The sequence below is a fragment of the Macaca nemestrina genome, chromosome 14, assembly GCF_043159975.1.
Source record: "Macaca nemestrina isolate mMacNem1 chromosome 14, mMacNem.hap1, whole genome shotgun sequence".
In the NCBI taxonomy this organism is placed as follows: Eukaryota; Metazoa; Chordata; class Mammalia; order Primates; family Cercopithecidae; genus Macaca; species Macaca nemestrina.
In genome coordinates this window covers 97846989-97863322 of record NC_092138.1, presented here as the reverse complement: position 1 = coordinate 97863322, position 16334 = coordinate 97846989, and positions in this window count along the sequence as shown.

Below are 16334 nucleotides of genomic sequence, written 5' to 3'. Positions count from 1 at the left end.
GAGATGATTTCACAGAACACAACGAAGTTTCTCAGAAAGCTTCTTTCTCTTTGTTATCAGAGGATATTTCCTTTGGCCCTATAGTCTTCAAACGGATCCGAAATATCTGCTCTCAGATTCCACAGAAATAAGGCTAGCAAAGAGATCCACGAAATACAGATGTAACTCTGTGAGATGAATTAACAGAACACTAAGCAGTTTCTCAGAAAGCTTCTTTCCAGATTTCCTCTGAGGATATTTCCTTTCTCACCATAGCCCTCTATGGGCTTCCAAATATCACTTTGCCAATTCCACAAGAACTGTCTTAGCGAAAGACTTCTTGTGGGGAAAGCTGTAACTCTGTGAGATGATTTCACAGAACACAACGAAGTTTCTCAGAAAGCTTCTTTCTCTTTGGTATCGGAGGATATTTCCTTTGGCCCTATAGTCTTCAAAGGGATCCGAAATATCTGTTCTCAGATACCACAGAAATAAGGCTAGCAAAGAGATCCACGAAATAAAGATGTAATTCTGTGAGATGTATTAACAGAACACTAAGCAGTTTCTCAGAATGCTTCTTTCCAGATTTCCTCTGAGGATATTTCCTTTTTCACAATAGCCCTCTATGGGCTTCCAAATATCACTTTGCCAATTCCACAAGAACTGTCTTAGCGAAAGGCTTCTTGTGGGGAAAGCTGTAACTCTGTGAGATGATTTCACAGAACACAACGAAGTTTCTCAGAAAGCTTCTTTCTCTTTGTGATCGGAGGATATTTCCTTTGGCCCTATAGTCTTCAAACGGATCCGAAATATCTGTTCTCAGATTCCACAGAAATAAGGCTAGCAAAGAGATCCACGAAATACAGATGTAACTCTGTGAGATGAATTAACAGAACACTAAGCAGTTTCTCAGAAAGCTTCTTTCCAGATTTCATCTGAGGATATTTCCTTTTTCAACATAGCCCTCTATGGGCTTCCAAATATCACTTTGCCAATTCCACAAGAACTGTCTTAGCTAAAGGCTTCTGGAGGGGAAAGCTGTAACTCTGTGAGTTGATTTCACAGAACACAACGAAGTTTCTCCGAAAGCTTCTATCTCTTCGTTATCGGAGGATATTTCCTTTGGCCCTATAGTCTTCAAAGGGATCCGAAATATCTGTTCTCAGATTCCACAGAAATAAGGCTAGCAAAGAGATCCACGAAATACAGATGTAACTCTGTGAGATGAATTAACAGAACACTAAGCAGTTTCCCAGAAAGCTTCTTTCCAGATTTCCTCTGAGGATATTTCCTTTTTCACCATAGCCCTCTATGGGTTTCCAAATATCACTTTGCCAATTCCACAAGAACTGTCTTAGCGAAAGGCTTCTTGAGGGGAAAGCTGTAACTCTGTGAGATGATTTCACAGAACACAACGAAGTTTCTCAGAAAGCTTCTTTCTCTTTGTTATCGGAGGATATTTCCTTTGGCCCTATAGTCTTCAAAGGGATCCGAAATATCTGTTCTCAGATTCCACAGAAATAAGGCTAGCAAAGAGATCCACGAAATACAGATGTAACTCTGTGAGATGAATTAACAGAACACTAAGCAATTTCTCAGAAAGCTTCCTTCCAGATTTCATCTGAGGATATTTCCTTTTTCACCATAGCCCTCTATGGGCTTCCAAATATCACTTTGCCAATTCCACAAGAACTGTCTTAGCGAAAGGCTTCTTGAGGGGAAAGTTGTAACTCTGTGAGATGATTTCACAGAACACAAAGAAGTTTCCCAGAAAGTTTCTTTCTCTTTGTTATCGGAGGATATTTCCTTTGGCCCTGTAGTTTTCAAAGGGATCCGAAATATCTGTTCTCAGATTCCTCAGAAATAAGGCTAGCAAAGAGATCCACGAAATACAGATGTAACTCTGTGAAATGAATTAACAGAAGACTAAGCAGTTTCTCAGAATGCTTCTTTCCAGATTTCCTCTGAGGATATCTCCTTTTTAACCATAGCCCTCTATGGGCTTCCAAATATCACTTTGCCAATTCCACAAGAACTGTCTTAGCGAAAGGCTTCTTGAGGGGAAAGCTGTAACTCTGTGAGATGATTTCACAGAACACAACGAAGTTTCTCAGAAAGCTTCTTTCTCTTTGTTATCGGAGGATATTTCCTTTGGCCCTATAGTCTTCAAAGGGATCCGAAATATCTGTTCTCAGATTCCACAGAAATAAGGCTAGCAAAGAGATCCACGAAATACAGATGTAACTCTGTGAGATGAATTAACAGAACACTAAGCAGTTTCTCAGAAAGCTTCTTTCCAGATTTCCTCTGAGGATATTTCCTTTCTCACCATAGCCCTCTATGGGCTTCCAAATATCACTTTGCCAATTCCACAAGAACTGTCTTAGCGAAAGGCTTCTTGTGGGGAAAGCTGTAACTCTGTGAGATGATTTCACAGAACACAAAGAAGTTTCCCAGAAAGTTTCGTTCTCTTTGTTATCGGAGGATATTTCCTTTGGCCCTATAGTCTTCAAAGGGATCCGAAATATCTGTTCTCAGATTCCACAGAAATAAGGCTAGCAAAGAGATCCACGAAATACAGATGTAACTCTGTGAAATGAATTAACAGAAGACTAAGAAGTTTCTCAGAATGCTTCTTTCCAGATTTCCTCTGAGGATATTTCCTTTTTCACCGTAGCCCTCTATGGGCTTCCAAATATCACTCTGCCAATTCCACAAGAACTGTCTTAGCGAAAGGCTTCTTGAGGGGAAAGCTGTAACACTGTGAGATGATTTCACAGAACACAACGAAGTTTCTCAGAAAGCTTCTTTCTCTTTGTTATCAGAGGATATTTCCTTTGGCCCTATAGTCTTCAAACGGATCCGAAATATCTGCTCTCAGATTCCACAGAAATAAGGCTAGCAAAGAGATCCACGAAATACAGATGTAACTCTGTGAGATGAATTAACAGAACACTAAGCAGTTTCTCAGAAAGCTTCTTTCCAGATTTCCTCTGAGGATATTTCCTTTCTCACCATAGCCCTCTATGGGCTTCCAAATATCACTTTGCCAATTCCACAAGAACTGTCTTAGCGAAAGTCTTCTTGTGGGGAAAGCTGTAACTCTGTGAGATGATTTCACAGAACACAACGAAGTTTCTCAGAAAGCTTCTTTCTCTTTGGTATCGGAGGATATTTCCTTTGGCCCTATAGTCTTCAAAGGGATCCGAAATATCTGTTCTCAGATACCACAGAAATAAGGCTAGCAAAGAGATCCACGAAATAAAGATGTAATTCTGTGAGATGAATTAACAGAACACTAAGCAGTTTCTCAGAATGCTTCTTTCCAGATTTCCTCTGAGGATATTTCCTTTTTCACAATAGCCCTCTATGGGCTTCCAAATATCACTTTGCCAATTCCACAAGAACTGTCTTAGCGAAAGGCTTCTTGTGGGGAAAGCTGTAACTCTGTGAGATGATTTCACAGAACACAACGAAGTTTCTCAGAAAGCTTCTTTCTCTTTGTGATCGGAGGATATTTCCTTTGGCCCTATAGTCTTCAAACGGATCCGAAATATCTGTTCTCAGATTCCACAGAAATAAGGCTAGCAAAGAGATCCACAAAATACAGATGTAACTCTGTGAGATGAATTAACAGAACACTAAGCAGTTTCCCAGAAAGCTTCTTTACAGATTTCATCTGAGGATATTTCCTTTTTCACCATAGCCCTCTATGGGTTCCCAAATATCACTTTGCCAATTCCACAAGAACTGTCTTAGCGAAAGGCTTCTTGAGGGGAAAGCTGTAACTCTGTGAGATGATTTCACAGAACACAACGAAGTTTCTCAGAAAGCTTCTTTCTCTTTTTTATCGGAGGATATTTCCTTTGGCCCTATAGTCTTCAAAGGGATCCGAAATATCTGTTCTCAGATTTCACAGAAATAAGGCTAGCAAGAGATCCACGAAATAAAGAAGTAACTCTGTGAGATGAATTAACAGAACACTAAGCAGTTTCTCAGAAAGCTTCTTTCCAGATTTCATCTGGGGATATTTCCTTTTACACCATAACACTCTATGGGCTTCCAAATATCACTTTGCCAATTCTACAAGAACTCTCTTAGCGAAAGGCTTCTTGATGGGAAATCTGTAACACTGTGAGATGATTTCACAGAACACAACGAAGTTTCTCAGAAAGCTTCTTTCTCTTTGTTATCGGAGGATATTTCCTTTGGCCCTATAGTCTTCAAAGGGATCCGAAATATCTGTTCTCAGATTCCACAGAAATAAGGCTAGCAAAGAGATCCACGAAATAAAGATGTAATTCTGTGAGATGAATTAACAGAACACTAAGCAGTTTCTCAGAATGCTTCTTTCCAGATTTCCTCTGAGGATATTTCCTTTTTCACAATAGCCCTTTATGGGCTTCCAAATATCACTTTGCCAATTCCGCAAGAACTGTCTAAGCGAAAGGCTTCTTGAGGGGAATGCTGTAACTCTGTGAGATGATTTCACAGAACACAACGAAGTTTCTCAGTAAGCTTCTTTCTCTTTGTGATCGGAGGATATTTCCTTTGGCCCTATAGTCTTCAAACGGATCCGAAATATCTGTTCTCAGATTCCACAGAAATAAGGCTAGCAAAGAGATCCACTTAATAAAGATGTAACTCTGTGAGGTGAATTAACAGAACACTAAGCAGTTTCTCAGAAAGCTTCTTTCCAGATTTCATCTGAGGTTATTTCCTTTTTCACCATTGCCCTCTATGGGCTTCCAAATATCACTTTGCCAATTCCACAAGAACTGTCTTAGCTAAAGGCTTCTGGAGGGGAAAGCTGTAACTCGGTGAGATGATTTCACAGAACACAACGAAGTTTCTCCGAAAGCTTCTATCTCTTCGTTATCGGAGGATATTTCCTTTGGCCCTATAGTCTTCAAAGGGATCCGAAATATCTGTTCTCAGATTCCACAGAAATAAGGCTAGCAAAGAGATCCACGAAATAAAGATGTAATTCAGTGAGATGAATTAACAGAACACTAGACAGTTTCTCAGAAAGCTTCTTTCCAGATTTCCTCTGAGGATATTTCCTTTCTCACCATAGCCCTCTATGGGCTTCCAGATATAACTTTGCCAATTCCACAAGAACTGTCTTAGCGAAAGGCTTCTTGTGGGGAAAGCTGTAACTCTGTGAGATGATTTCACAGAACACAACGAAGTTTCTCAGAAAGCTTCTTTCTCTTTGTTATCGGACGATATTTCCTTTGTCCCTATAGTCTTCAAAGGGATCCGAAATATCTGTTCTCAGATTCCACAGAAATAAGGCTAGCAAAGAGATCCACGAAATACAGATGTAACTCTGTGAGATGAATTAGCAGAACACTAAGCAGTTTCTCAGAAAGCTTCTTTCCAGATTTCCTCTGAGGATATTTCCTTTTTCACCATAGCCCTCTATGGGCTTCCAAATATCACTTTGCCAATTCCACAAGAACTTTCTTAGCGAAAGGCTTCTTGAGGGGAAAGCTGTAACTCTGTGAGATGATATCACAGAACACAACGAAGTTTCTCAGAAAGCTTCTTTCTCTTTGTTATCGGAGGATATTTCCTTTGTCCCTATAGTCTTCAAAGGGATCCGAAATATCTGTTCTCAGATTCCACAGAAATAAGGCTAGCAAAGAGATCCACGAAATACAGATGTAACTCTGTGAGATGAATTAGCAGAACACTAAGCAGTTTCTCAGAAAGCTTCTTTCCAGATTTCATCTGGGGATATTTCCTTTTTCACCATAGCCCTCTATGGGCTTCCAAATATCACTTTGCCAATTCCACAAGAACTGTCTTAGCGAAAGGCATCTTGAAGGGAAATCTGTAATTCTGTGAGATGATTTCACAGAACACAACGAAGTTTCTCAGAAAGCTTCTTTCTCTTTGGTATCGGAGGATATTTCCTTTGTCCCTATAGTCTTCAAAGGGATCCGAAATATCTGTTCTCAGATTCAACAGAAATAAGGCTAGCAAAGAGACCCACTTAATAAAGATGTAACTCTGTGAGGTGAATTAACAGAACACTAAGCAGTTTCTCAGAAAGCTTCTTTCCAGATTTCATCTGAGGATATTTCCTTTTTCACCATAGCCCTCTATGGGCTTCCAAATATCACTTTGCCAATTCCACAAGAACTGTCTTAGCTAAAGGCTTCTGGAGGGGAAAGCTGTAACTCTGTGAGATGATTTCACAGAACACAACGAAGTTTCTCCGAAAGCTTCTATCTCTTCGTTATCGGAGGATATTTCCTTTGGCCCTATAGTCTTCAAAGGGATCCGAAATATCTGTTCTCAGATTCCACAGAAATAAGGCTAGCAAAGAGATCCACAAAATACAGATGTAACTCTGTGAGATGAATTAACAGAACACTAAGCAGTTTCCCAGAAAGCTTCTTTCCAGATTTCATCTGAGGATATTTCCTTTTTCACCATAGCCCTCTATGGGTTTCCAAATATCACTTTGCCAATTCCACAAGAACTGTCTTAGCGAAAGGCTTCTTGAGGGGAAAGCTGTAACTCTGTGAGATGATTTCACAGAACACAACGAAGTTTCTCAGAAAGCTTCTTTCTCTTTGTTATCGGAGGATATTTCCTTTGGCCCTATAGTCTTCAAAGGGATCCGAAATATCTGTTCTCAGATTCCACAGAAATAAGGCTAGCAAAGAGATCCACAAAATACAGATGTAACTCTGTGAGATGAATTAACAGAACACTAAGCAATTTCTCAGAAAGCTTCCTCCCAGATTTCATCTGAGGATATTTCCTTTTTCACCATAGCCCTCTATGGGCTTCCAAATATCACTTTGCCAATTCCACAAGAACTGTCTTAGCGAAAGGCTTCTTGAGGGGAAAGTTGTAACTCTGTGAGATGATTTAACAGAACACAAAGAAGTTTCCCAGAAAGTTTCTTTCTCTTTGTTATCGGAGGATATTTCCTTTGGCCCTGTAGTTTTCAAAGGGATCCGAAATATCTGTTCTCAGATTCCTCAGAAATAAGGCTAGCAAAGAGATCCACGAAATACAGATGTAACTCTGTGAAATGAATTAACAGAAGACTAAGCAGTTTCTCAGAATGCTTCTTTCCAGATTTCCTCTGAGGATATCTCCTTTTTAACCATAGCCCTCTATGGGCTTCCAAATATCACTTTGCCAATTCCACAAGAACTGTCTTAGCGAAAGGCTTCTTGAGGGGAAAGCTGTAACTCTGTGAGATGATTTCACAGAACACAACGAAGTTTCTCAGAAAGCTTCTTTCTCTTTGTTATCGGAGGATATTTCCTTTGGCCCTATAGTCTTCAAAGGGATCCGAAATATCTGTTCTCAGATTCCACAGAAATAAGGCTAGCAAAGAGATCCACGAAATACAGATGTAACTCTGTGAGATGAATTAACAGAACACTGAGCAGTTTCTCAGAAAGCTTCTTTCCAGATTTCCTCTGAGGATATTTCCTTTCTCACCATAGCCCTGTATGGGCTTCCAAATATCACTTTGCCAATTCCACAAGAACTGTCTTAGCGAAAGGCTTCTTGTGGGGAAAGCTGTAACTCTGTGAGATGATTTCACAGAACACAAAGAAGTTTCCCAGAAAGTTTCGTTCTCTTTGTTATCGGAGGATATTTCCTTTGGCCCTATAGTCTTCAAAGGGATCCGAAATATCTGTTCTCAGATTCCACAGAAATAAGGCTAGCAAAGAGATCCACGAAATACAGATGTAACTCTGTGAAATGAATTAACAGAAGACTAAGAAGTTTCTCAGAATGCTTCTTTCCAGATTTCCTCTGAGGATATTTCCTTTTTCACCATAGCCCTCTATGGGCTTCCAAATATCACTCTGCCAATTCCACAAGAACTGTCTTAGCGAAAGGCTTCTTGAGGGGAAAGCTGTAACACTGTGAGATGATTTCACAGAACACAACGAAGTTTCTCAGAAAGCTTCTTTCTCTTTGTTATCAGAGGATATTTCCTTTGGCCCTATAGTCTTCAAACGGATCCGAAATATCTGCTCTCAGATTCCACAGAAATAAGGCTAGCAAAGAGATCCACGAAATACAGATGTAACTCTGTGAGATGAATTAACAGAACACTAAGCAGTTTCTCAGAAAGCTTCTTTCCAGATTTCCTCTGAGGATATTTCCTTTCTCACCATAGCCCTCTATGGGCTTCCAAATATCACTTTGCCAATTCCACAAGAACTGTCTTAGCGAAAGACTTCTTGTGGGGAAAGCTGTAACTCTGTGAGATGATTTCACAGAACACAACGAAGTTTCTCAGAAAGCTTCTTTCTCTTTGGTATCGGAGGATATTTCCTTTGGCCCTATAGTCTTCAAAGGGATCCGAAATATCTGTTCTCAGATACCACAGAAATAAGGCTAGCAAAGAGATCCACGAAATAAAGATGTAATTCTGTGAGATGTATTAACAGAACACTAAGCAGTTTCTCAGAATGCTTCTTTCCAGATTTCCTCTGAGGATATTTCCTTTTTCACAATAGCCCTCTATGGGCTTCCAAATATCACTTTGCCAATTCCACAAGAACTGTCTTAGCGAAAGGCTTCTTGTGGGGAAAGCTGTAACTCTGTGAGATGATTTCACAGAACACAACGAAGTTTCTCAGAAAGCTTCTTTCTCTTTGTGATCGGAGGATATTTCCTTTGGCCCTATAGTCTTCAAACGGATCCGAAATATCTGTTCTCAGATTCCACAGAAATAAGGCTAGCAAAGAGATCCACGAAATACAGATGTAACTCTGTGAGATGAATTAACAGAACACTAAGCAGTTTCTCAGAAAGCTTCTTTCCAGATTTCATCTGAGGATATTTCCTTTTTCAACATAGCCCTCTATGGGCTTCCAAATATCACTTTGCCAATTCCACAAGAACTGTCTTAGCTAAAGGCTTCTGGAGGGGAAAGCTGTAACTCTGTGAGTTGATTTCACAGAACACAACGAAGTTTCTCCGAAAGCTTCTATCTCTTCGTTATCGGAGGATATTTCCTTTGGCCCTATAGTCTTCAAAGGGATCCGAAATATCTGTTCTCAGATTCCACAGAAATAAGGCTAGCAAAGAGATCCACGAAATACAGATGTAACTCTGTGAGATGAATTAACAGAACACTAAGCAGTTTCCCAGAAAGCTTCTTTCCAGATTTCCTCTGAGGATATTTCCTTTTTCACCATAGCCCTCTATGGGTTTCCAAATATCACTTTGCCAATTCCACAAGAACTGTCTTAGCGAAAGGCTTCTTGAGGGGAAAGCTGTAACTCTGTGAGATGATTTCACAGAACACAACGAAGTTTCTCAGAAAGCTTCTTTCTCTTTGTTATCGGAGGATATTTCCTTTGGCCCTATAGTCTTCAAAGGGATCCGAAATATCTGTTCTCAGATTCCACAGAAATAAGGCTAGCAAAGAGATCCACGAAATACAGATGTAACTCTGTGAGATGAATTAACAGAACACTAAGCAATTTCTCAGAAAGCTTCCTTCCAGATTTCATCTGAGGATATTTCCTTTTTCACCATAGCCCTCTATGGGCTTCCAAATATCACTTTGCCAATTCCACAAGAACTGTCTTAGCGAAAGGCTTCTTGAGGGGAAAGTTGTAACTCTGTGAGATGATTTCACAGAACACAAAGAAGTTTCCCAGAAAGTTTCTTTCTCTTTGTTATCGGAGGATATTTCCTTTGGCCCTGTAGTTTTCAAAGGGATCCGAAATATCTGTTCTCAGATTCCTCAGAAATAAGGCTAGCAAAGAGATCCACGAAATACAGATGTAACTCTGTGAAATGAATTAACAGAAGACTAAGCAGTTTCTCAGAATGCTTCTTTCCAGATTTCCTCTGAGGATATCTCCTTTTTAACCATAGCCCTCTATGGGCTTCCAAATATCACTTTGCCAATTCCACAAGAACTGTCTTAGCGAAAGGCTTCTTGAGGGGAAAGCTGTAACTCTGTGAGATGATTTCACAGAACACAACGAAGTTTCTCAGAAAGCTTCTTTCTCTTTGTTATCGGAGGATATTTCCTTTGGCCCTATAGTCTTCAAAGGGATCCGAAATATCTGTTCTCAGATTCCACAGAAATAAGGCTAGCAAAGAGATCCACGAAATACAGATGTAACTCTGTGAGATGAATTAACAGAACACTAAGCAGTTTCTCAGAAAGCTTCTTTCCAGATTTCCTCTGAGGATATTTCCTTTCTCACCATAGCCCTCTATGGGCTTCCAAATATCACTTTGCCAATTCCACAAGAACTGTCTTAGCGAAAGGCTTCTTGTGGGGAAAGCTGTAACTCTGTGAGATGATTTCACAGAACACAAAGAAGTTTCCCAGAAAGTTTCGTTCTCTTTGTTATCGGAGGATATTTCCTTTGGCCCTATAGTCTTCAAAGGGATCCGAAATATCTGTTCTCAGATTCCACAGAAATAAGGCTAGCAAAGAGATCCACGAAATACAGATGTAACTCTGTGAAATGAATTAACAGAAGACTAAGAAGTTTCTCAGAATGCTTCTTTCCAGATTTCCTCTGAGGATATTTCCTTTTTCACCGTAGCCCTCTATGGGCTTCCAAATATCACTCTGCCAATTCCACAAGAACTGTCTTAGCGAAAGGCTTCTTGAGGGGAAAGCTGTAACACTGTGAGATGATTTCACAGAACACAACGAAGTTTCTCAGAAAGCTTCTTTCTCTTTGTTATCAGAGGATATTTCCTTTGGCCCTATAGTCTTCAAACGGATCCGAAATATCTGCTCTCAGATTCCACAGAAATAAGGCTAGCAAAGAGATCCACGAAATACAGATGTAACTCTGTGAGATGAATTAACAGAACACTAAGCAGTTTCTCAGAAAGCTTCTTTCCAGATTTCCTCTGAGGATATTTCCTTTCTCACCATAGCCCTCTATGGGCTTCCAAATATCACTTTGCCAATTCCACAAGAACTGTCTTAGCGAAAGTCTTCTTGTGGGGAAAGCTGTAACTCTGTGAGATGATTTCACAGAACACAACGAAGTTTCTCAGAAAGCTTCTTTCTCTTTGGTATCGGAGGATATTTCCTTTGGCCCTATAGTCTTCAAAGGGATCCGAAATATCTGTTCTCAGATACCACAGAAATAAGGCTAGCAAAGAGATCCACGAAATAAAGATGTAATTCTGTGAGATGAATTAACAGAACACTAAGCAGTTTCTCAGAATGCTTCTTTCCAGATTTCCTCTGAGGATATTTCCTTTTTCACAATAGCCCTCTATGGGCTTCCAAATATCACTTTGCCAATTCCACAAGAACTGTCTTAGCGAAAGGCTTCTTGTGGGGAAAGCTGTAACTCTGTGAGATGATTTCACAGAACACAACGAAGTTTCTCAGAAAGCTTCTTTCTCTTTGTGATCGGAGGATATTTCCTTTGGCCCTATAGTCTTCAAACGGATCCGAAATATCTGTTCTCAGATTCCACAGAAATAAGGCTAGCAAAGAGATCCACAAAATACAGATGTAACTCTGTGAGATGAATTAACAGAACACTAAGCAGTTTCCCAGAAAGCTTCTTTACAGATTTCATCTGAGGATATTTCCTTTTTCACCATAGCCCTCTATGGGTTCCCAAATATCACTTTGCCAATTCCACAAGAACTGTCTTAGCGAAAGGCTTCTTGAGGGGAAAGCTGTAACTCTGTGAGATGATTTCACAGAACACAACGAAGTTTCTCAGAAAGCTTCTTTCTCTTTTTTATCGGAGGATATTTCCTTTGGCCCTATAGTCTTCAAAGGGATCCGAAATATCTGTTCTCAGATTTCACAGAAATAAGGCTAGCAAGAGATCCACGAAATAAAGAAGTAACTCTGTGAGATGAATTAACAGAACACTAAGCAGTTTCTCAGAAAGCTTCTTTCCAGATTTCATCTGGGGATATTTCCTTTTACACCATAACACTCTATGGGCTTCCAAATATCACTTTGCCAATTCTACAAGAACTCTCTTAGCGAAAGGCTTCTTGATGGGAAATCTGTAACACTGTGAGATGATTTCACAGAACACAACGAAGTTTCTCAGAAAGCTTCTTTCTCTTTGTTATCGGAGGATATTTCCTTTGGCCCTATAGTCTTCAAAGGGATCCGAAATATCTGTTCTCAGATTCCACAGAAATAAGGCTAGCAAAGAGATCCACGAAATAAAGATGTAATTCTGTGAGATGAATTAACAGAACACTAAGCAGTTTCTCAGAATGCTTCTTTCCAGATTTCCTCTGAGGATATTTCCTTTTTCACAATAGCCCTTTATGGGCTTCCAAATATCACTTTGCCAATTCCGCAAGAACTGTCTAAGCGAAAGGCTTCTTGAGGGGAATGCTGTAACTCTGTGAGATGATTTCACAGAACACAACGAAGTTTCTCAGTAAGCTTCTTTCTCTTTGTGATCGGAGGATATTTCCTTTGGCCCTATAGTCTTCAAACGGATCCGAAATATCTGTTCTCAGATTCCACAGAAATAAGGCTAGCAAAGAGATCCACTTAATAAAGATGTAACTCTGTGAGGTGAATTAACAGAACACTAAGCAGTTTCTCAGAAAGCTTCTTTCCAGATTTCATCTGAGGTTATTTCCTTTTTCACCATTGCCCTCTATGGGCTTCCAAATATCACTTTGCCAATTCCACAAGAACTGTCTTAGCTAAAGGCTTCTGGAGGGGAAAGCTGTAACTCGGTGAGATGATTTCACAGAACACAACGAAGTTTCTCCGAAAGCTTCTATCTCTTCGTTATCGGAGGATATTTCCTTTGGCCCTATAGTCTTCAAAGGGATCCGAAATATCTGTTCTCAGATTCCACAGAAATAAGGCTAGCAAAGAGATCCACGAAATAAAGATGTAATTCAGTGAGATGAATTAACAGAACACTAGACAGTTTCTCAGAAAGCTTCTTTCCAGATTTCCTCTGAGGATATTTCCTTTCTCACCATAGCCCTCTATGGGCTTCCAGATATAACTTTGCCAATTCCACAAGAACTGTCTTAGCGAAAGGCTTCTTGTGGGGAAAGCTGTAACTCTGTGAGATGATTTCACAGAACACAACGAAGTTTCTCAGAAAGCTTCTTTCTCTTTGTTATCGGACGATATTTCCTTTGTCCCTATAGTCTTCAAAGGGATCCGAAATATCTGTTCTCAGATTCCACAGAAATAAGGCTAGCAAAGAGATCCACGAAATACAGATGTAACTCTGTGAGATGAATTAGCAGAACACTAAGCAGTTTCTCAGAAAGCTTCTTTCCAGATTTCCTCTGAGGATATTTCCTTTTTCACCATAGCCCTCTATGGGCTTCCAAATATCACTTTGCCAATTCCACAAGAACTTTCTTAGCGAAAGGCTTCTTGAGGGGAAAGCTGTAACTCTGTGAGATGATATCACAGAACACAACGAAGTTTCTCAGAAAGCTTCTTTCTCTTTGTTATCGGAGGATATTTCCTTTGGCCTTTTAGTCTTCAAACGGATCCGAAATATCTGTTCTCAGATTCCACAGAAATAAGGCTAGCAAAGAGATCCACGAAATACAGATGTAACTCTGTGAGATGAATTAACAGAACACTAAGCAGTTTCTCAGAAAGCTTCTTTCCAGATTTCCTCTGAGCATATTTCCTTTTTCACCATAGCCCTCTATGGGCTTCCAAATATCACTTTGCCAATTCCACAAGAACTGTCTTAGCGAAAGGCTTCTTGTGGGGAATGCTGTAACTCTGTGAGATGATTTCACAGAACACAACGAAGTTTCTCAGAAAGCTTCTTTCTCTTTGTTATCAGAGGATATTTCCTTTGGCCTTATAGTCTTCAAAGGGATCCGAAATATCAGTTCTCAGATTCAACAGAAGTAAGGCTAGCAAAGAGATCCTCGAAATACAGATGTAACTCTGTGAGATGAATAAACAGAACACTAAGCAGTTTCTCAGAAAGCTTCTTTCCAGATTTGATCTGAGGATATTTCCTTTTTCACCATAGCCCTCTATGGGCTTCCAAATATCACTTTGCCAATTCCACGAGAACAGCCATAGCGAAAGGCTTCTTGAGGGGAAAGCTGTAACTCTGTGAGATGATATCACAGAACACAACGAAGTTTCTCAGAAAGCTTCTTTCTCTTTGTTATCGTAGGATATTTCCTTTGGCCCTATAGTCTTCAAAGGGATCCGAAATACCTGTTCTCAGATTCCACAGAAATAAGGCTAGCAAAGAGATCCACGAAATACAGATGTAACTCTGTGAGATGAATTAACAGAACACTAAGCAGTTTCCCAGAAATCTTCTTTCCAGATTTCCTCTGAGGATATTTCCTTTTTCACCATAGCCCTCTATGGGTTTCCAAATATCACTTTGCCAATTCCACAAGAATTGTCTTAGCGAAAGGCTTCTTGAGGGGAAAGCTGTAACTCTGTGAGATGATTTCACAGAACACAACGAAGTTTCTCAGAAAGCTTCTTTCTCTTTGTTATCGGAGGATATTTCCTTTGGCCCTATAGTCTTCAAAGGGATCCGAAATATCTGTTCTCAGATTCCACAGAAATAAGGCTAGCAAAGAGTTCCACGAAATAAAGATGTAACTCTGTGAGATGAATTAACAGAACACTAAGCAGTTTCTCAGAAAGCTTCTTTCCAGATTTCATCTGAGAATATTTCCTTTTACACCATAGCACTCTATGGGCTTCCAAATATCACTTTGCCAATTCCACAAGAACTGCCTTAGCGAAAGGCTTCTTGATGGGAAATCTATAACACTGTGAGATGATTTCAGAGAACACAACGAAGTTTCTCAGAAAGCTTCTTTCTCTTTGTTATCGGAGGATATTTCCTTTGGCCCTATAGTCTTCAAACGGATCCGAAATCTCTGTTCTCAGATTCCACAGAAATAAGGCTAGCAAAGAGATCCACGAAATAAGGATGTAATTCTGTGAGATGAATTAACAGAACACTAAGCAGTTTCTCAGAATGCTACTTTCCAGATTTCCTCTGAGGATATTTCCTTTTTCACAATAGCCCTCTATGGGCTTCCAAATATCACTTTGCCAATTCCACAAGAACTGTTTTAGCGAAAGTCTTCTTGTGGGAAAGCTGTAACTCTGTGAGATGATTTAACAGAACACAAAGAAGTTTCCCAGAAAGTTTCTTTCTCTTTGTTATCGGAGGATATTTCCTTTGGCCCTGTAGTCTTCAAAGGGATCCGAAATATCTGTTCTCAGATTCCACAGAAATAAGGCTAGCAAAGAGATCCACGAAATACAGATGTTACTCTGTGTAATGATTTAACAGAACACTAAGCAGTTTCTCAGAAAGCTTCTTTCCAGATTTCATCTGAGGATATTTCCTTTTTCACCATAGCCCTCTATGGGTTTCCAAATATCACTTTGCCAATTCCACAAGAACTGTCTTAGCGAAAGGCTTCTTGAGGGGAAAGCTGTAACTCTGTGAGATGATTTCACAGAGCACAACGAAGTTTCTCAGAAAGCTTCTTTCTCTTTGTTATCGGAGGATATTTCCTTTGGCCCTATAGTCTTCAAAGGGATCCGAAATATCTGTTCTCAGATTCCACAGAAATAAGGCTTGCAAAGAGATCCACGAAATACAGATGTAACTCTGTGAGATGAATTAACAGAACACTAAGCAGTTTCTAAGAAAGCTTCTTTCCAGATTTCCTCTGAGGATATTTCCTTTTTCACCATAGCCCTCTATGGGCTTCCAAATATCACTTTTCCAATTCCAGAAGAACAGTATTAGCGAAAGGCTTCTTGTGGGGAAAGCTGTAACTCTGTGAGATGATTTCACAGAACACAACGAAGTTTCTCAGAAAGCTTCTTTCTCTTTGTTATCGGAGGATATTTCCTTTGGCCCTATAGTCTTCAAAGGGATCCGAAATATCTGTTCTCAGATTCAACAGAAATAAGGCTAGCAAAGAGATCCTCGAAATACAGATGTAACTCTCTGAGATGAATTAAGAGAACACTAAGCAGTTTCTCAGAAAGCTTCTTTCCAGATTTCATCTGGGGATATTTCCTTTTTCACCATAGCCCTCTATGGGCTTCCAAATATCACTTTGCCAATTCCACAAGAACTGTCTTAGCGAAAGGCTTCTTGTTGGGAAAGCTGTAACTCTGTGAGATGATTTCACAGAACACAACGAAGTTTCTCAGAAAGCTTCTTTCTCTTTGTTATCGGAGGATATTCCCTTTGGCACTATAGTCTTCAAAGGGATCCGAAATATCTGTTCTCAGATTCCACAGAAATAAGGCTAGCAAAGAGATCCACGAAATAAAGATGTAACTCTGTGAGATGAATTAACAGAACACTAAGCAGTTTCTCAGAAAGCTTCTT